At 44.3% G+C, this 22,580-nt stretch overlaps 1 long non-coding RNA gene across 1 annotated transcript in view; it reads right to left on the minus strand.

The window, feature by feature from the left end:
- LOC139042093 (uncharacterized) overlaps positions 1-22,580 on the minus strand; it is a 104,484-nt gene that overhangs the window by 40,144 nt on the left and 41,760 nt on the right. Inside the window, exon 3 of the long non-coding RNA XR_011498327.1 lies at positions 9,467-9,541. This is a non-coding gene — a long non-coding RNA (uncharacterized lncRNA). The remainder of the gene's footprint in view (positions 1-9,466; positions 9,542-22,580) is intronic.

Below are 22,580 nucleotides of genomic sequence, written 5' to 3' on the forward strand. Positions count from 1 at the left end.
TACCTGCCTTGGTTCCTGCTTTCCCTTAGATGTCAAGCTGGTAAATCCTTGCTGCTGTATTTGACCAGTTCTTCAATGATTTTAAGATTTTTTAAATATTCATTAACTAGCATTTTTCATTGTTATTAGCAGGAAGATTGTTCCAGGTACCTAGCCATTATATTACCAGAAACAGAGCTATGCATTTTCTGAACATGCAAGTGTGCAGCAAGGAAATAATTCAGAGTAAATTCTTACTCAATAGGACAACACAGCGGTCTGTGGCTTGACGATTTTTCAAAGGGAACTTAGAGAAATATAATGGTAACTGCCTTTATATACACACGTACACCAAGCTAGAATTTTCGGGCTGGTGGGGATTAGAGGTTCAACCTCCGTCTGTGAGGACCAGCAAAACTAGTTCTTCTCCAAGGAGACAGCCTTCATTAATTCTACAAATATTTAGAGTGTAACTATTCTACATCCTGGGGACGCAGCAGAGAAAACACCAACAAGTCCCTGGCCTCATTGAATATAAATTCGAATGGAGATTCATGCCTGTGCCTTTCTCAGCACCAAGTTCTAAGCAGCAGAGTTGCTAGCACGGTTGGGCTGTACCTGTCAGTGAGTGTCGTATTTCCTGGGGCCAACTCAGCAGGTGAAAAAAAATTACAAAATGAAAACATTTCTTTTTCCTTTAACAGCTAGTGCCCCACAGACGATACCTTATTTCTTTCTTTCTCTGAGTTAAGTCTCCTTAAATCTCTGCCCTTTCCACCCCGGGCATAATTGGGAGCAACAAGGAGACTCCACGTCCATTTGCATGACAAAGCCTGCTGCAGTCGCTCGGTTGCTCTTGAGTTTCTTCTTTTGAGGAAAATCAGGCGTTCTTTCTTCCTTTGTAGTCTGTGTCGAATCACTGTTCAAGGTCTCACCTCTGAGCTTGGGGAGTGGATGGGAAGTTGGATATGCTGTTTAGTGAGTTGGAAATGCCCAAATAAATTAAGTTCATTTCAGGATTAGAAGGTCCTGGCCCTAATTTCAAGTCCTGACAACCTGCTTCTAGCAGAATACACGGGAGCAGAGACTAAGTACCAAGACATGGTCTGCTAGCTCAGCTTTTCGCCTGCTGGGTTAGCTCGAGTCCACAGAGACGCCAGGAACAAAAGGAGAGAAGCTTCTTCAAGCAAAGTCTTGCCCTCAAAGTCTCCATGGTACAGTAGTAGAAGAAAGCAGGGCACAGAATTGCACGTGCCCTCTGCCTACCATTTTGTAGCTCCCTTGTATGTGCGAAAGACCATAAGGCAGCATTTTGAAGCAAATGTCTCTCAAAATCCTTTGAAAGTTCCCAGAAAAAAAGAGTAATGTTTATCTCTTTCTTGAATCTTCTCAAAATGCATTACCATACTAAGGATTTTGAGAAGTTATGTATTGAAGTAAAGAAAACTGCAGTATTATCAGAACATTTCTCAAATTTCCAAAATCATTTGATGATGGAGACGTTTTCTGTCCACATGACCTAGTGTTCCATGGAAACACTTTGGGAAAGTGTCATGGGGGAAACATAGCTATCATTATTTTTTGTGTTAAAGGGATAGGAATATGGGTGCCTTATTTCCACCTTTTTGAATATTTTGTAATCTAATTGTTTGATGACTTTGCTTGTCTGTTTATTTTGGTGTCAGGGTTCTCAGCTGCAAGCTGGGTGATTGAGGCAGAAAGTGACTGATGAGCTTCCTAGGGGACCCCACCTCCTTTTGTTCCTCCCACAGATGGTTGGTTTGGGTTGAAGATTCTCCATGAGAAAAAGGTTCTTTAGCCCTTTTACCTCGCGTGGTGCTACTCGGGCTCATCAACCATACCCTTGCCTCTACTGTAAGCTTCTTGAGAGCATAATCCATATCTACTCCATGTTTTTATCTCTATAACTCTTAGGAGAATGGTAAATATTTGCATGAATGCATGATATATATTTGTAGCAGCAATGCTGTACCACCAGAGATTTCAGAGACAGATCGACACCACCCCTTTGCATGACAGGAAGGACTTTACTTTTCCAGGTGAAAAGTTCTTGACTTATGCTGAGAAATTACTTGAAGGACAAGGTAATTCATACACTTCCCTGGTCAGTATCAGCACTTCATCCCATCTAAGTTTTCACATAAAAATGACTAACCTAAAGAATGCAGTAACAAGATTGGCCAGGGCCCATGAATCCCCAGAAATGTTCTCACAAAGTCGTAGAAACCCAGTGCTGTGTGTCTAAGTGGTCTCCTGGGTGAGAACATAATTCCCTCCTAGGGGATGTGACTTGGAGCATGAATGGAGTTTTAGCTTGGGTTGGAGAGCTGGGCATTAAGAAATAACTAGTTTCAGCTGACTGATTCCTGGGCCCCAAGTACGCTGCCATCTGGTTTCTGAATACCACCTCCTCCAATAAAAAGGCTCCATCTAAAGTCACTGACAACTTCCTCCTAGGTAAAATCAACAACCTCCTGATGGTCCTTATTTCACATAATCTTTCTGCAACTTTTGGCACTTCCCATGCACCTGCTCTTTCAAATCTCTTCTCTTGTGTCTTCTGGGTGCCACACTCTCCTGGGTGTTTTTATTTCTATTACAGTTGCTCTTTCTAATCTCCTTGCAGTCTCCTCCTGCCTGCCCGTCTTTGACCTGTGAGTATCCTCTAGTGGTTATCCTTGGCCCTCTTCCAGTTTCATCTACTCCCCTGACAATAACTCCAAATCTCCATTTCCCACCCTATTGACGCAGCCCCCTCCGTTGGCTTCTACAAGGACATCAAGCCCTAGAGCCCTTAAGCATCTATTGCATATAATTAATTAACTTCTTTTTTATTTATCTAGAGTGGGAATAGCTATCAACCACCCTGGGGAAGAAGTGAGGAAATAGTCACTCAAATCATTTCCCGTACGGCTTAATTCTCTCCAAGAACCCTTATTGAGGCTTGTTGGCATTGGACCCATAAAGCCAACTGCCTAAGAGACATCTCAACTTGGTTGTTTCACAGGTGCCTCAAAAGCCACACTTTATCAATAAATCTATTACCTTCCTCCATAATTCCTCTTCTCCTGTGTTTCCTATCTTGATAAAGACTATCGCTATATTGCTTTCATGATTTTTCCATTTTTAGACATATTTTGTTGATTATCTACTACAGAAGATGAGGATAGAGTGTTCTCTTTCACACACACCCGTGCTCCCAACATGTACTTTCCATCCCTCCATCCTACTTGTAATTTAGAATTTTAGTAGCATAAATATTATTATGACTATGTAAACACATTTTGTAACTAAACCATTGTTTCCTTTCCTGCACAACTTTCTGTTTTCCCTGTAGTTAATAGTTGTCTTTTGTTTGCTTGTTTATTTGCTTAGATTTCTACATACCCTTAACTTTTTCCATGTGCAATTCAGCTCCAAACTCTCCTCCAATTGTGTAAGCATCCTTGGTGTATTAGGTTTCTTATCAATTTTACTTCCTTAAAGAAACCATGTATAGATCAACTTGTAGTCTTCATTGTTGATATCTCACTGGGGTCCCTGTGGAAGCCCTGATGTCAGTACCTTTAGATCATTTTTCTTGGGTTGGTCATATTTCCAAAGAAGGTTCTTTCTGTCTCTTTCCCGGAGGATAAAGATGTGGTTGTCAAAATTCTGAGAGTCTGGTAGGAGCTGAAGACTGGAGGTGTCTCAATCTCAGTATGTAAACTTTCCTGAACTCACCATATTTTCAATACGATTTCCCCATACTCAATTCTACATGGTGTTTATTTCATACCCTCAAGAGACTCACCCTCAGTCTTCTGTGAGAGTGGAAGTGGGAAGACATCTTCTTGAACAGATGATGAAATGATTTAGGGGTTCAATCTTTCTCTAAAATTACTTGAACCAATTCTTCTGGTTTTGGATCCTCCTTTACCTCTATTTCCAATGTATTATCTCTGATGCTTGAGCTTTGGCGAGGAGGAATCTCTGGTTCAAATCAGCTTCCTGTTTAGTTTTCCCCACTGCTTACTTAAGATTAGAATTCCACTTTCTCCAGTCTGCTAAATCAATTGCCACTCTTCCATCTATTGCCTAGCTTCTAAAATTTTGTTACTGTCGTATTTCTCCTGTACTGTTTGTTCCTACGGTTTTACATATTTATAAAAATCTCATTAACATCCCTTTAACAAAGTTTTGGCAGGGAAAGATATAATGCATGTATTCAATTTATCTTCTTTAAATAAAAGCCCCTTAGCCTTTTAATTACATCTCTTGCTACCCTTCCAAACACACTCTACTTGGGACTTTTCAAATGTGTTATTTTCTCTCTTACACACACACACACATACACACACACACACATTTTTACGTTACTCTCTCTGTCCCGTCGTCTTTCTTACTCCCCCTGTCCCCCGCCACCTCTGCCTGAGGAACTCCTGCTCATCCTTCACCGGGAGCTCTCACCTCTACCAGAATACTTCCCAGACCCTGTCCTATGATCCTATAGCTCCCTGGATATCTCCCTACCACAGCGCTAATCTTCCTGGATAATAACTGCTTATTTACTTCTCTGTCTCACCCACAGGACTGTAAAGACACGCTTACAGATCTCTCACAAGGCCTTCTTCCTCCAGGGGTGCCTCTGGCAAAAGGAGAGATCATTTTCTAAGTGGGAAATGAGACTGTATAAGATACTCCATTAAGGCAGTGTTCCAGACCAAGAGAAGGCTTCGGTCCAAACCATTAAAAAACTATTATTGTTATTATTATAAAAGTCTCTCTCCTAGACTAGTCCTCAAAGTTAGACCAGAAATTAACTGCCCTAGAAATTATGTATAGTGCTTTGTAGTCAAAGCACTTCAGCATTCATCAATTAATTATGATAATTTACCATCATTAGCTAGCTAATTAAATTTGAAACTGAACCTCCAGAGGAGAAAGACCAATTTGGAAATATCACTCTAGGCAGATGTCCGTAGGCCCAGCTCCTCATTTCTTGACCTCCCATAAAAAATAGTAGGCTCTGGGCTGGAACTGGGCCAAGCACCCCTCCCATGGGTTCCTCCTCCTCGTTATGCAGTCCGAGGCCACTGCCTCTCCTCTCCAGAGCTTCAACAGCAAAACAGCCCTGAGTGTCCTCCCAAGTGACATGCTCATCAGAATGACAACAATCTTACATTCAGTCGGAAACAGGAGGCTGTCTCTAACATAAACACACAAAATGCAGAGCTCCTCTGGCCCTTACTCGTGAAACAAAAAGGTGAATAAAATGGCTAGAGCTGTAAACCAAGCAAGTCTTGCCTTGTTTGAACCCTGCTGAAAAAGTGGTCTGTCGAAGGGAGTGGGGAGGATGAAAACGACGGAATGGAAGAAGGCCCTTTACAAACCTCCACTTGGGGATCTAGCATTCTCATAATCCAGTGCAGTCAGACCCCCCAGGTTTATTTTTTTTTCCATACACCAGAGACATGACCTCTCACTTGAAATCTGTGGAGCTCTGTACTTCTCAATGTAAAGGAAAGTGCGGAGAAAAATTATCTGGTGTGTGTTGTGCCCCACTTATGCATTGAAATTCCTGGAAACACTCTCATGGAACATTAGTCCCAAAAGTCATTCGATGAGCCCCATTTTGCTTATCATGAGGTGTTACGCTCAGATTCCATTAAGGAACTCCCCCACTCCAAGCTGTAACCAGCCTGGCTATTTCTCATGTGCCCTTAGGAGAGAGGGCAGGCGCAAATGTCTCAGCATGCAGGGATTTTCCCAGAAACATCAAAAGATTTAAAGCATTCTTACTGCAGATTGCTTGACATGGAGCCTGATTGTAATGCTGTTATTGTATAACACATAATATTAATAAAGATAACAGTAATAATAATAATAACAATTTTGGAGTGTTTCCACAGTTTATGTTAGAACTCCCACCTTGTGAAGTTGGTATTTTCTTGTCTCCATTTTTACAGGGAATTAGGCTCTTGTCTGGAAAGTGACTTGCCCAAGGTCACAGAACTAGTTGGTGAACCAGCTGAGATTCCAACGCTGGTTGTTTGATGACAGTTATGACAGAGCTACTCCCAGTCTGTCTACATCCATTAGGATAATTTTGGCTGCAAATAGAAGAAATCTCAGCTAAAAATCAAAGGAAGAGCAGGCTTGGTTTGATTGCTCCATGCCTCTATTACATCAACAAGGACCCAGGTTCTTTTCATTTTCCTTCTCTACCACTCTCATTGTGTCAAATGTTTCCCCCCATCATTCCAAGATGCTGCCTTAGTTCCAGGCATCACCTGTAGTGGACAAAGTGTAGAAGCAGAAAAAGGACTATCTCCTTCATATGTCCCTTTTTAAAGGCAGAGGCAACCTCCCTTCGCATCTCATTGGCCACAATTTCATCACACGTCCTTAGCTCTACAAGTGATACCATCTTCATTAGTTTAGACCAATCAGGATTCAGTGTCCTAAGGCTGGGAAAGGGCCCAGCCACTGCTAAAGAACGTGGATTCTCAGAGGAAAGTAAAGAAAATTTGTCAGCAAAGAATAAAGGGGAAATGCTCTGAGACTGGCAACGAGCAATGGCTGTCGCTCACACCGATATGACAGACTATTTATTTTCTAAAACATTTTGCCATCAAATAATGAAACAAAGCACCTGGTAATTCTATAACGATAATTGATAGGTAAGGTTAGTGGAGTATGAAAGAAAAGTCCAAGTCCAATATGATTAAATACGTATGGTACAAGGTACACAGCACTGTAGAGGAACTCCACTGACGGGGATGAAGAGGCCTGAGTTCTAATCCAACACTAGCTAGCCAGACGGTCTTAACCTGCCTAATCTTGACTTCTTCCTTTTTTACATTGGATAACAACGTCTGCCTCCATCTACCTCACAGAACTTTTCTTAATATAAATGGCTTACTAAATCATTATTGCCATTAAACTGAAGTCATTTTCCAATGAATAAATGCAATAGGGAAGTCAAAGAGACTCACGGAATTGAAGCAGAGCTGACAGTATTCTGGCCCATTTTGTTCCTTTGCAATACGAGGAATGTGTCATCGTGCACTTAACCGCTCACGAGATTCCTGGGTATCTTTCTCCATTGCTCTTCTCTCTCTCTGGTCACATCCTTTAGACTGAGATTCATGCCCTGATTTTAACTTGGCTCTGCCTCTCTTACTCACTGAGTTGCTGAGTCAAACTTCACTGCCAGATTCATCCTACTGACATGCCCACGTCTCTCAATTTGTTCTTATTTATCACAGTAGTTCTTGTCTTTGCTTTACCTTCATTTCTATAATTCAGAAACTTCTGAGCTGATTGACTGTGAAAGAGTATATCTGAAAACCATGTTCATTTGAACTGGAAGAGGCATGGAGCTCATCTAGATCCTTGCTATTCAAAGTGTGGTCTGCAGATCAACAACACTGGCATCACCTAAAAGCTTATTAGAAACGCAGAATCTCAGACCAGGCCCAGACCTACTGAACCAGAATTGACATTGCAACAAGGTCCTCAGCTGACTCATACACATATAAAAGTTTGAGAAGTGCTGATCTGAATCAACTGCCTCATTTCACAAAGTTGTCAAGTGACTTCATTGAGGTCTCACAGCTAATTTGCTGAACTGCACTAGATGCCAGGTTTCCCGATTACTAAAACCACACCACACTATCTCTTAAATACCACTGATTCATTTTTATACTTATCTAGTTTATCCAGTTTTGTTTTCCACATAGGATAGAAGGCACTGACATAAGGATATGCCAGTATTTGGCTTTCAAATCCCTTGTCTTATCCACTAATATCTATTATTTTGATCACATAAGTTTGTAGTTTTCTGCAGCCTTCTTATCTTTCATTCTTTGATTTAATTAATTCACCAGGGCTTGTTCTGGTCCAAATAACGACATGAGGAGAGCTTCTCTTTGATGTCTTTCCACTCACCTCTTCCTTTCCCATCTCCCTTTTAGGACTCCATGAGCTGGATTGTCAAGCAGTCTATCTACTAGTATCTTATTTAGAATTCTTGTGTTTATATCTAAAATGAAAATAATCTAAAGAGGTTTTTTTTCATATTAGTTCTTGGTGAAGATCTTGAGATTAACATTATGATTGCTTCATAAAAATGAGTTGTGGAGTTTGAGAATTGATTTCAAAATCTATGGATCTCCTAAATGAAGAATTTGGTGGGTCATACTCTATGGCTCATCCATATGTTGAACTCATACTCTATGGCTCATCCATATTTTGAACACTTTTATATGATTTTCCTATTTGAAGGATCATAACTACTTAAAATCAAAATCAAAATAATGGGTTTTTAGGCAAAATATACTGCCATGTTTGCACCTTTTAGATTTCTGGTACCTCTTGAACAGATGAGGCAAGGAACGAAGGATGGAGAAGGGGAAATATGCCCCTCAGGCCTCCCACTCCATGCCCTACTGCCCCCCATCCTGAAATATGTAATGTCATGTATCTGTAATGCTGTTTATCCATCCATTGCCTCCGCCCATGACAACTCCATTAACATTCTTCCAGCTCCTTTCACCTTGTACCAAGCAGCTGAGGAAGCCTGAGCCTAGGAGTACTAGACTCCATTGCAGTACATTCTTGGGGCTTTTCCATTTCAATGCCCTCAAACTAGGGAAAGAGCATTTGGACAGCTCACAGTCACACTCAGGCCATCTGATGTGGCACATGTCAGCATGCACCAGGAGCATCCACGGGTGACTCTGAGGCCCTCCCTGATCTGGAAAGATTTGGTCATGATTCATGTTTCTGCAGCAAGTGACAAGAGGAAAAATAGAGTCTGCACTTATTAACAAATGTCCCTGCTGTCCTTGTCCTCACACACTGTACCTCCCAGTTTAGAATTGTCTCTTAACCTCAGGAGCAGCCTGCATTTAGAAGTTCCTGGGTAACAAAGAAAAACCTATAATTTTATCACTACCACCTCAGTTCACTTTGAGAAATTTTTGAGATTGAAAGAAGCTAAGGAATATACAGGAAGTCTGAAGAATCTTGAAACTTACTGCTCAAAGACAAGTGTTTCCCCATCTTGATTAACAAGCCAAGCAGGCAATTGCTTCTGTAATGTGGTCTGAAGACATTAATCAACAAAAGTTCTGCCTACCTCATACATTTCCCTCTCATTGACCTGAAATTCTGCCACTAATTTGCTAATGGAAGGGCCCTCCTTCTCCTTCTGTGTTGCAGGAATGGAGGGACATGCGACAATGCATCTAAATCCAGGTGTTCCACGTTTGGCCCAGACTAACCTTGCTCTGGATTTTTCACATATGTTCAGGAGGGTAGAAGATGGTTCTAGGTGGGTAGTGGGGGCCATGGGGAGGATGATGGTAGGGAGAGAGTAGGAGTCACAGAGAGAGAAACATTTCTAAACTGGAAAAGACTTCCACCCTAACGCAGCATTCTGTGAAATTGAGGAAAAAGCAAAGTTTGCAATGTCTCTCACCCTCCTCCAGCTCCAAGGGATTTTCTTCTCTTGATCTCTTCTCTTGATCTTGAGGGATCTCTTCTCATCCAGCAACTGAGTGAGAAATAAGGAGATACAGAAAAAAAGAAAATCAGCAAGCAACATCTCCTTTGGTAGCTTGAAAGTAAACATAACAGTTTATTTATGTGCATACTAATTTTATGCATGTAATCCCAGAATCATGAATTGCTTTTACTATTTCCTGCAAGTGGATCCATGAAGAAATTCTCCTATTATTCCAACACCAGAGGAGTGTCAAAACACTTTGAGAATTACAGTAGGATAATGTGAAATATAGGAACAGTGACAAGGTGGTATCTCAGAGGTGTCTGTAGGCACAGTGCTTAGTTTCCTCTTCAAGTTCTGAGTTGAAGCTACAGAGAGGCCCAATCTACACAGACAGATCCAGGAGATTGAACTTTCTAGAGGATATGTTTATTCATCCATTCATTCATTCAACAAATATTAAAGGATCTGTACTATGGGCCAGGGATCCCTAGTACAGGCTGGTCACTGACAGCCCAGATATTAGTAAGACTGCTCTCAATAGTCATAAAAAAAGAAAATTATAATGCAGCGTGGTAAATCGTAGTGGTAGAAATGGTAGAGTCTTGTAGAATTAAGAAATGGCATCCAACTCAGAGAACTGGCTAGGCAAAGTGGTGTGCGTGTATGTGTGTGTATGTTTGTGTTGAAAAATAACGTGGTATGCAAAGGAAACAAAAGAAATTGTTAGGCAGATGCCAGGAGATAGACCTGGAGAAGCCAGCAGGGGGCACTCATGAATGCCCTGTTAAAGAATGTGCACTTCACTCTGTAAATAAAAACTGGGGAGCCATGGACAGAATTCAATCAAGGGCATACCACAGTCAAACTTAATTACCAAGATGCAATCCTCTGCCGGCTGTGTGGAGAATTAGTTGCAGGAGGTAAACAATGGAGGTAGGGAGAGCAATTAGGAAGTTAATGCTGTGGTTAGGAGAGAGGTGGTAGGGATACAAACTGGGGGAGTGGCAGGGGGGCTGAAGAGGCAGGAATAAGATTGAGAGCTATGTAGGTGGCAAAACCCCCACGTTTGGTGGTAGATTGGGAGAAGGTGGTAGATGAGGAGAAGGGAAGAAAGGGAGATGTGCAGGCTGGTCTTCAAGTGTCTTACTTAAGTGATTGGTAGATGGGGCGCCACCAATTTAGCTAGAGAACACAGGAGGGAGGAAGTCTGGTAAGGAAGATGATGAATTCAGCATAGCCATGTTAGGTTTGAGGGGCCTAAATGGTATCCTGGTGTAGATTTCTAGCAACTCATTCGACAGAAAGATCTGAAGGTCAGGCAAGAGGTCTGAGATTTGGGAGTTATCAGCAGCAAGGTGATCATTTAAACCACAAAAGTAGGTGCACTGACCCAGAAAGAATATATAGAATGAGAAGAGAGCTGAACCGATGGTGTAACCTTAAGGAATACCAAAATGTAAGGGGCAAGAAGAGAGAGGAATGTCCATCCACAAGAGATATAGAGGAAGCATCACAAAGGAGAACCAGGAGAGTGAGGCTACATGAAAGCCAAAACAGTGAGGAGATTCAATAAGCTGCATTAAATGCAGCAAAACGTGGGATCGTAAACATCCCGTTGAACATGGTGGTTATGAGATCATTGGTAACTTTTTTTTTTTTGATAAGGAAGATTGGCCCTGAGCTAACATCTGTTGCCAATCTTCTTTTTTGCTTGAGGAAGATTGTCTCTGAGCTAAAATCTGTGTCAATCTTCCTCTATGTTGTATGCGGGATGCCGCCACAGCATGGCTTCATGAGTGGTGTATAGGTCCATGCCAGGATCTGAACCCACGAACCCTGGGCCAACAAAATGGAGGATGTGAACTTAACCACTACACCACCAGGCCAGCCCCGATCGTCATTAGTAACTTTTACCTGACCTTTTTAATGGTCAAGAAGAGCCAGAAGCCAAGTTGAGTGGCTAAACAAGAAATGGGAAGTGAAGAAGTAGAGAGAGAAAGCAGAGCTCACTCTAAAGAGTTTGCATGAGAAGGCGAGAAGAGAAGTTTGTTGAGAGCTAGAGGAAGATACGGCTTTGAGAGAAACTTCTAACATTAGAGGCTGCTTGAGCAAGTTGATGGACTTAGAGGGGGAGAAGTAGAAGGTACAGGACGGAGGGGGATGAGTGAAGTGACAAAGTTCCAGAAAAGACAGGAAGCGAGAGGATCAAGAGCACAAGTGAAGAGATTCACCCTGAAATGAGGAGAGAACCTTCCAGGACAGGAAGGATTAGTTTAACATTTGCAATGCTTTTGGTTGCAAGCAACAGAAAATCCAATCAAAAGAAGCTTAATAAATAAGGGAATATTATTCTTTTATATATCAAGAAGGGAATATTATTCTTTTATATATCAAAGAGTGGGATGATTATAGGCAAGTTTGGCTAATTCAGTGGCTTAACAATGTCATCAAGGACCCAGGTTCTTTCCAGGTTTCTGCATTGGCACCCTCAACACACCAGCCACTCTCATCAAGGTCAAAAGATCACTGTAGTAGCTCCAGGCCACACACAGAACAATATCCAAAGACCAGGAGAAAAGAGCTCTTTCTTGGGCTCCATTTTGAGAGGGAGAAAAAGTTCCCCAGAAGCCCCTCAACAGACCTCCATTCAATGGCCAGAATTTCTTCACATGGCCAAGCCAAGTACTGACAAAGGAAATGAAGCATTCAAAATTGAGTTAAACTAATTATGATCCATCCACTGGGGCCAGGCAAGGGCCTAGCCCCTCTGAACAACATAGCCACCAAACACCTAAACCAAATCAGGACTCTGTTATCAAGAAAGAATGGGTGGGCACAGCTGTTGGGTAGGCAATCAAAAGTGTCTGCCACAGTGGGGATAAATGTGGAAAAGTTTATATCCAGGAGGAGAAATTATGCTTAATTTCTTTGATTTTCTTGATTGTCTGCTGAGGACAAAAGAACAAGTATAAGGTATGAGGCTTGAAGAAATAGATACCATCTGATAGTCAGTGAAGGAAATGAGAAAGAGTTGACTAAAGACAAAAGATTGAGAGGTAGTGCTAAGGGATGAGTCGTGATTGGAGACCATGAACTTTTTAGCATGCCAATCTATATGTGACTATTTTTCCAGTGTATTCCCCTATTCAAGTGAAGAGCATAGGAGGTAGAGAGTAACAGTACCATTGTTTCTAGTTTGGGATTTTATGGATGATATGATAGAAAGATAAAGGATGGAAAGGAATCAAAGATGCTTGCGAAAGAGTGGTTCACATGTCTGTACAACCTTGGGATCTAGGTTGTATAGAGAAAGAGTGGAGTCGTAGAGGTTTGGATAAACTGTGAGAAAATGATGTGACCAAGGGACAGGAAGAGCATATGAGGTCAAAGTGTAATGGGCGAGACATTGTGAGGACAGGGCGTTGTGACCAGAGAGTAGGATACTGGAATGCTGGCCTACAAGGTTAGTTGAAGAACTAGAGAAATGAAGGACATCGAAGTTTGGAGATTAGTTTGTTGGATTGGCTGTCTAACAAATGTTAAAAAAAAAAAAAGAATCCTAGGATTGTGTCTGAAATAAATGGGGATAATGACTGACTGTCATTTCAAAATCATTAATGAAGGAAGGAAACTAACTGGGAAATAAGCTGATGTCAGTGACTAGAAGGAAAAGAACATGATTCAAGTGGGTGGTGTGACCTGGAAGGGAAAAGAGCTTCTGCCTGGAGGCTGATGAGCATTGGTCTGGAGGTGCAGGTAAGAGTGAGGAGAACAGCAACGTCTTCCCTGGGAGGTTGCTGCGTGGAATGTAGAAGAAAGAGCAGCTTCTACTGGTGGGGACTGCAGCGGCAGTTGAGACTCTTAGGAGATCCAGGTCTCAGTCAAGAAAAGGAGGTCGAGGAGTCTTCTGAAACCTCCTTGAGGATGTAGAGAAGCATATATTAACAAAGTAAAGGGGGCCAAATATCACCAACACCCCCAAAGAATTCTCAGATCCTCGGTTGGGTTATATGACACTCTGACTCAAACTCAGTATGTGTTTCAATAAGTCTGAGAGTCCTCCATCACTGAGGAAGGATTTCAATGTGACTATGACTTCCATACCCTATAAAACATTCATTACTAATGCAAGGAAACCTTCTCATGCCAGAGTCAATAAAAAATAAAGGTGTGAGTTTAGATACGAGACAAAGTGGCTCTGAGCAGGGATTTCTATGTTTCTGTTCAGCTGGCTCTTGCTCACTGACACTCTTTGTCCTTCTTCATTTGCATTTCTGGTTTCTTTTCTCATTATGGTCACTATTTACTTGACAGATGATAGAAGGCCGGCTGAGGGTGGAGTACGATTAGCATATAAACAAGATTTTAAAATAGCTGGAACAGAGAAGGATTTTAGAGCCTACTAACCACTGGAGACTTGACCTCAAGAGAAAGTGTACTTGGGCGATCTTCAGACAGTCCTAAGAAGGCCCTGCCTTGCCTCAGGTGACCTAAGGGGAGTCATCATTTAACTTGACTTTAAGCTGCCACCAGGCCTTTCATTTAGCTCTAATATTCTAAAAAGACTTGGCAGCAAATACATAGTACTTAAGGGAAATGTGGAAGAGTGTGAAGAGTAAAGACTTTAGACTCAGACAAACCTGAGTCTGATTGCCAGTTGCCATGCTAAGCTGTATTTCCCTTTGCAAGTTACCTGAACTCTGAGTAAGAGAAGTCACCATGTAAGGTAAGTCAGCTATGGGTCAAGTTCTTTATATCCATAACCAGAATGTCCCCAACTCTACCAGCCTCCTGGAGTCAGCCTCCCCCACTTTAATAGTCTGAGCCCCAACCTAACATACTAAATTAGAGAAGTCTAGTATCTTTTCCAGGATTTCCAAAGTGGGCGCAAGTGTTCGAACTCCTGCTGTCAGCAAGTTTCTCACCTCCTCTCACCATCTCCCTCCTGAGATGCTGTTCTCTCTCCTTTTCCAAGGTTGAGTGGATATGGCTCCGCCTCAGGCCTCCACATAACACCAGCACAAGGCTTTTCCTGAAGATTTGGTGATAATGAAGGCGATTACAGAGAAGGAAGCAGACTGAAGTGGAATATCACACATCGCACCAGACAGTATCTCTTGCTAACCCTCCGAGGACTTGGGATCTCAACCTCCAGTTATGACCTTTCTCTCATTCTCTTTCCTCTGAGTTTCAGAGCCAGGAAACAGACATTTTCTGTTATTTTATTATGCAGGTCTCCTTCGTCTCACCTTGTCTCCCTGTGTTTTGCCTTCAACAACCAGAAAGGGTCCTCTTATGTGAGTTTCCACTCTGGGCTCCATCCCAAACAATGTAAAGAATCATCAGAAGCTTTGAAATGGCAATTTTTCTTCCATGTACCCCAGATCACACATCTGGTCAGAGATCCCTCTCCCAGAAGCAGCTCTTCTAAGTGGAAAGGAAGGGAATAGAAAAGTCATTCTCCCTCCATCCTTACAAACTCCTGGGTCCTGGGGTTCTGGGATTCTATTCTCCTGTTATACACATCTCACTTTAAACCTCACAACAACATTCTAAGATATGTATTAGCATCCCTATTTCACAGATGAGGAAGTTTAAGCTCAGAAAATTGCAACAATTTGCCAAGTGTCTAAAAGTTAATAAGTAACAGAGTCAAGATGAGAACTCAGTGTTAGGACTGCTGCTCCTTCTTAGAAGCCAGCTGCCAGGTCAGAAGTCCAACTAGCCTGAGACCACCATGCTGTGAGGACGCCCAGTTAGCCGCGTGGAGAGAGAGAAGCCTCACAGAGGAGCGGCAGGAAACCAGGCACGTGAGTAAAGCATTCTCACACCTTCCAGCCCATTTTAGGCACCTGCTGAATACAGATCAGTAAATAACTCCAACCAGTGTCACATGGAACAGAATTATCTGGCCAAACCCTTTCCAAATTCCTTACCTTTCCTGTTTTTAAACCCACAAAGTTAGAGGCCTTTGGGAGGCTCCACTGAGAGAGGGGGGGTCACTCAGAAAACAGACTGCTCTCCCACAGAATAATTAGTCCTGAAGAATCCACCTGAGCAGTGGTGAAGAATGACATAGCCTTTTTTGAGTCAGAAGGAATGCCCAAAGGTGGAACAGAGTCTGGCTGAGAACTATCCCAAACCATGGTTTTAAATTTCAAGAAAGATATCTAATTATGTTTCTGTCTATGCATTTCATTGCTACAAAGTGTGTATGTGTGTGTGTGTGTGTGTGTGTGTACCTATGCTTAATGCCCTGTACGTGGACAGTGCTAAGCACTTTGGAAGGTAGGCAAGAAATACCCTATACTGAGGCAACTACTGACTCTACATCAAAGAAAGCCATTTCATTACTTGGGTTCCATCTCTGTAAATTTGAGAAATGGGCTCAGACATTCATTCATGTAAAACACATTCCTGAAGCATCTACTGTGTGCCAGGCACTGTACTAGGCCTGGCGGATTCCACCACAAAAAGGCAGACATGGCCCTGCTCTCAAGGAACTTCAGCTCTAATGCTAGGAAGACAGGAAACAAATAAAGAAACAAATCAACTAAATAAAAGAAATTGGGGGCAATAATAAGATGAATGAAGAAAAACAAAGTGTGAGCAGGGACACAACATGATGGGGGAAGTGGAGTGTGGCAGGGAGCAGTGTCTACTCTTAAAGTCCTCTCTGAAAAAGTGACTTTAGAGCCAAGACTTCAATGAATCCAGGGAGGGAAACATGAGGAGAAATGGAGGAAGAATGTTCCAGGAGGAGGGGAAAGCACGTGTAAAGGCCCTGAGGGAGAAACAGACTTGAGTTACTCAAGGCAGAGCAAGAGGGCAGTGCAGACACAGTGAAGAGGGATGGGGTGAGACCAGAGGGCTATGCAGGGGTCGCACGGTGGGGCCTCCATACCGCAGTGGGGAGTGTGGATTTTATTCTGGCCTGTTCTGGGAAGGCATCAGGAGGCGCTGAGCACTTCATTCTGACCTGCTCTGTGAACAACAGACTGTAGAGGGGAATGTGTGGAAGCAGAGGGGCTGGTTGGCTGGTTGGGAGGTTATTGCCATTGTCTAGAAGAGCAATGTGGTGGCCTGCACCTGGGTGGTAGGAAGTGATAAGACCTGGAGTGTGTTTTGAAGGTAGAGAACCTCAGTCACACACACATAATTATTATTCAGACCGAGCTCCTCCGCTCGGAGATTTGGAAGCATTTCTATTTTTTAAACTGGTGATTGAAAGAGCTGGCTGGATACTTCATCAAAGCCCCGGGAGGCAATATTTGGCATTCCAAGCGTGCCCTCTGAGTGCAGAGAGGCCCAAATCACCAGGACAGCTCTCGAGTGAGGAGATGATTGGATTTTATTTGATCCCAAAGGAAAGTTCCGTATAACGATGTGCCAGACCTGCCTCTTGCCCCCCTGCCTAGGCGGACAGATCGGGTAACTTTCTAATCAGTCACACAACTATCCATCGAGGTGTCCTATTCGCCATCTTGGAGGAGATCTTAGTTTTGTGATGTGTTCCTGGAGAACAAAATAATTAAACTTCCTGTAGGCTGACCAGTATTCCTGGGTATGCGGAACAAGTTTCTGAGAAAGAGGAGGACCAATCTGCATAGGGAGCCCAGGATCTTCTGGGAAGGAAGTAACCTAGACTCCTACAACTTTTCCCCCAAGATTTAAAATTAGAGAAACAACAGTAGCCCTGACCCTGTTTCATCAGCCGGAGAAGATTCCAAAGGCCCCAAAGACAAGGGGGCAAAGGGATGCCACGCTGGAGGCCCAGGCTCATCACAGGAGCCTGAGGTTTGTGAGGCTGGTCCAGCTCTGCAATAGCAGTGGCTGAGGCAGAAAGGCCCTCACCGTGCAGCCTCCAGGGTCCCTGGTGGTACTTTGGGAACAACGCTTGCAAGGAGAATGTGAACCTAGAGAGCTGTGACTTTGGAGCCCAAGCATGGGGTTCCTCAATGGTAGTGACAAGAGTTTAGCCCTGTCAAGAGATCACAGTATCGGCAAATAGTTTTCAACAGTGGTGCCACGTGGCAGCAGGAAGAACAAATGGCATGGAACTGACTGAACCCCACCTTGTCACCTGCCAGTGTTTGAAAGCACCTCTGGCTCCCTTTGGACTGAATGAGTCCCTGGTGTTCATGGACCACGGAAGAGGGCAGGGCCTCGAGATGAGATCCTGCACATCCTGCAAACGACAGACGAGGACCCTAGTGATTCACTGAGGAAACAAAAAGCGCTCTATATACATTTGGTAATGGACACATATGGTGTGGTGCATGGCATACCAAATATATGGTAATATACATAGGTGTATATGTATATTTATATATACCTTACGCATATGGTAAGGATATACTGCCTTATAATCATGAAAATTTGGCATCGGCTATCTTTACTGGTAAGACAACGGATCCTTTTACTTATTTTTTTACTTACATTTATTTTCAAAACTTCTACAATGAACATGCATTACTTTTTTCAAAAAAGAAAAAAAAAAGGTAAAGCAAATACAAAGTGGAGAATATTTAGTTCACACCCATCATCCTGCCAGAAAGTACCCCTGTGGGTGGCTCCAGGAACCTATGACCCTTGATGACTTCCAGGGGCTTTTGTGGCTCCTGTGATGACCGTAGGTGGTGATTCCCAGGCTGGAGTGTAGCCAGCACGTGCTGTTCCCTCAGCAGGAATCCTGGCCGGCCTGTCTTCAGAGCTGAAGTGAGCTTCCCCAGCGCAGGCGGGCCCCTCCCCCAGCCCCTGTTCCTGCTCAGGGCTCCCTTAATAGTGCAGGTGGCCCCATGAGATAACCACCCATGGGTGTCGGGTGGGGCTTTCCCACACAGGTTCTCTGGCTCCACGTGTCCTCTACAGAGAGAGTTTCACTTCAAGTACCGGGCATCACACCCACAGAGCAACACATGGACCCTCCCTCGTGCAATTTGCATGCCACAGCCTATCCTCCTGGGGTCACTCGGCTGTCACAAACATTCATATCTTGCCTTCTTCACATGATCACAGCTCTGAGCTGAAGGCTGAGGGGGACACAAAGATGAAAACCCCGACTCTCTGCCTGTAATGAACCTCCAGTCCAGAGGAGACAGGAGACACAGAAGAGCTTCCGACACAGGCAGAATGCATCGTTCAAACAAGACAAACAGGTCCACTCGTGATTGGCTTCCTCCCAAGCCCACCGAAACTACTTCCATGCTGCATCAAGTCCTGCCTGCCACACTTCTCTCTGGAGAATCCCTGGCACCCATTCCCACAACCTCTGCCGTGGTTCCTTCCCCTCCAGCTCTCACCAAGACCCGTACATGGGCTTCGGATCACCTTCCAAACCATTTTACACACACCACCAGAAGGATTTTTCAGAATCCATGTCTCCCCCCTCACCTCTTTAAAAACAGTCAACAGCCCCCCTACCTTCTGTAGGAAGTCTTAACTCCTTAGCACAGCATTCAGTGCCTTTCCCAATATAAACTCTCTTTCCAGATTGAGTTCTCTCTTTTAGTTTTTCCTTCTTGCCTTCCAGCCCCCAGCAAACCCTACAGCCATCCCCTACCCTCTCGTCCTCTCCCAGATGCACACACATCTAGAACACTCTAACAAGACCAGACTTACCAACATTCCTCCAATACGAAGGAAAGATCCTTTCCCTTAATCTCTGCTTGTCAAAATTCTATTCATTCTTCAAGGTGCAATTTAAATGTCTCCTTTTCCATAGAGCCTTCTTCAGATCTCAAGTCAGAATTAATCCTACCTGGGACCATAATAGCACTTTGCTTTTCTCTTCTTAATTGCGCTCATCATATTATGCTTTGCCATCCTCCACTCAACCTTGAGCCCCAGAAAACAAATATCGAATGTCACTCCCCTTGGTGTCTTCCACACAGGACCCAGGATACCACAGACACTTATTTGCTACTTATTGAATCAAGAAACAAGTCATTCTTCTCTGTTTTCAATTAAAAAAAATATATTTAAGCAGCGCTGTGGCTCAGGCAATGATCCACGGATCCTAGATAGTTGTGAGGTACTAATTGATCCAAGGATTGCTATCCTGATATAAATCTTTATAATTTAATTTTGTTCGGTGAATTTACTTACATTGATGTCTCTCTCCCTCTCTTTTCTCTTTCTCTCTCTTCCCACACACACGCACACCCACACACATATATATACTATTTATATATATACTATTGATTCTGTCATTTCCCTGAAGATCCCTGACTAACACAGCAATCAACCCTCAAGAGGCTGGAAGACTAAGCATTAAGTCCTGCCAGTACAGAGGGCCTGGCCCCAGGGGATATTGTATATCAATGCAGTACACTTATTCATACAGGAACATTCTCTTCCAAGCCCTGAAGTTTCTTCCACATAGAGGGACGTTGATTAGTGTGACACTCTCGACCCTCTCCACCCCTCACTCACCTCATTGGTGAGTTCAATAGAGAAACCAGACAGAGTAGCCCAGCTCCTTCCTCTTCTTGCTCCTCTCTGCCTTTTTATGCTCTAAATATTACCTGGAAAAATGTCCAGCTGTGTCTGTGACAGGGTAGGCAGGTCTGGCCAATTCTGAGCTCAGTTAGCAGGACCATTTGTTTCTCACTATAAGCTGCATCTTCCAACTCAGCTTCTGTCAGTAATAAAGGTAATATTTTTCTCCATTTTTACTACTTTGTTTCCTGTTCAGAACCCTAGGCAGAAGAAAGGCCCCCAGGCAATGTTCACATTGGCTTTACAGCTCTTGAAGTGTCCCTATGTGAGGACCCTGGAGTGACAGAGCCGAGGTGACCGTGAGGTTGCCAGGCCAGCCCCTCTGGGTCCTGAGGGAAGAGGATCATTCTGTGGGAGGTTGTGAGGAGCAAATACAATCATGTATGTGAAAGCTTCTGTAAAGGCTACCTCCCAAACTCACCTATATTTCCTGGCCAACGTACTTCCAAACTCAACCTCAGGGCTCCTTCTCCTCTCTCTCTCCCCCTTACTTGGATACCTGAGGTGGAGTTATCATTGCAGCTGCTGTAATCCTGCTGATGCAGGTTCCCTAATGCCCACCCTGCTTAGTACCACACAACTGTTTCCGGGCATCCTCAGGAGCTGTTTTACTTGTGCTTCCCCCTAAAATTTGGATCCACCAACCTGTGGCTCCCACAAAGCACTTCCCATGACTTCCTCCGTGTCCCACCAGACACTCAGTTATCTGTGGCAAGATGTGGAAGAGCACCCCTCCCTCCCCACAAGGCGTTCCGAAGTTGTTCAGGACTGCTGAAGCAGAAATGCTCCTGCCCGATATCTTGTGACATTTACATGAAACTCTGTTTCCTCTTGCACCTAGTTCCCTCTCACCCTGGGGCAGAGAGCCAGGGCTGGGACAGATTTGAATGCACGCCTCATACCATCACTTCCCCCCTCAGAAGCCAAAGGCCCTGTTACCGGGCCAAGGTTATGGTGCTTGGTTCCTGCTTCTAGGAGGCTCCTGAGTCCCTGGCTGGCTCACTGACCAACTTGCCAGAGATGCCCAGACGTGTCTGAATTCCAGTGGTGGATACAGCACATCCTATATTATAAATAGCTGTTAGTGTGACCAGGCCTGAAGTCCCCCTAAGGCGGTTACACCGGTGCCCTCATTAAAGGCGGCCCCCCCACTCTCACCTCCGTTTCCTGGCCAAGGCACTTCCAAACCCGCCCTCAGGGCTCCTTCTCCTCCTCTCTCTCTTCCCCCCTTACTTGTGCAAGAAGAGGAGATGAGGTATGAAGAGTGAGATGTGGAGGGAGGCACAGGCAAGAATCAGCCTGGGGATATTTTCCTCCATTGCTCAAGCAGGTAATGTAGTCTATGTTTGCCAGGCCTCAGAGAGAGTCGGGAGCTTTTTGTTTTTACCCTGAGCTGTGTGCACTCATCTCCCTTGGGAAGAAGGAAGCATTCCAGCACAGAGCGATCCCACACACACAGTGAGTCCTTCAGCCCTCACTCCCAGGCAGTCTTTCTGTGAGTAGGCCCAGAAGGATGGAGAGCATGTGAGGTGGATAGAATTCAGCCAGAGAGAAACTCTGCTTCTCTGATGGGAGCAGCAGCCCCACCTCTAGCTGCTGGCTCCCACTGGGCAGAAAATCCTCTGCACAAAGTGTCTCATCCTGTCCGCCGGCTTGAGCCAGCTGGTTTCCTTCTCCACAGGCCATTCTCCAGGGAGGGCGTAGGGGAGGAAGGCTGGGGAGGAGAAAGGTGTTTGGAGCATGAAAAGAGCCAGGAAGTGTTTTGTTCTCTTCCAAAAAAGGACTGAGCCAGCAGGACCTAGGAATTCCCCTTCGCAAGCTGGAGGTGTTGAGGACACGGCTGGAGGATGCTATAAATTTGGCCCTGATTGTCCCTCATCTGGACCACAAGAGGCCTCTGATGCCTCAGCCTCCCCCTGCTGCTGGAACATACGTAACAAAGGCTGCCACTGCAGGTTCCTAGGGAGCACGCCTCAGGAGCAAGCGGGACCCTCCCCCTGGGTGGGGTGGCCAAAACCAGGAGATGCATGCGGGAGGACACTGTCCGAAGATGACAAGAAGCAGCCCAAGAGAGCCCAAGGGGACCTTAGGACGAGGGGCCCCTGCTGGGGTGAGGTCTGGTGCTATACTTTCCCCCAACACACTTCCCAGGAGTTTGTCCCACTTCAGCAAAAACGAAATGTCAAGTAATAGGGAGAAACATCAGTCTACAGACTGAGTTCTATGAGAGATGTCAGAGAGGTCGATTTATGTTAATTTAAATCTGACCCTGGAGTGCCTCTCCCTCTGGTCTGGTGGGAAATCCAATCCAGTCATTTCCACTGCCGCCATCCCTTTGGGTTATGGACGCTTCTGCTGCCCAAAGTTTTTGCGAGGCCCCTCCAGCCCACGCTGGTTACTGCCTTGGACCCTCCAAAAGACCCCTTGAAATCTAACCTCACCGTGACTTCCATGCAACCTTGGAGGGGCACTATGAGCCCCATTCCCCCGGGGGCCTGGGGCCCTGCCTCCCCAGCTGTGCCATCTTCTCTGAGGTCTTGCCAGCTCCAAAGATGCTGTCAGGGTAAGGAGCAGGGGTTGCCAC

The sequence above is a fragment of the Equus asinus genome, chromosome 25 (genome assembly GCF_041296235.1).
Source record: "Equus asinus isolate D_3611 breed Donkey chromosome 25, EquAss-T2T_v2, whole genome shotgun sequence".
NCBI lineage: Eukaryota > Metazoa > Chordata > Mammalia > Perissodactyla > Equidae > Equus > Equus asinus.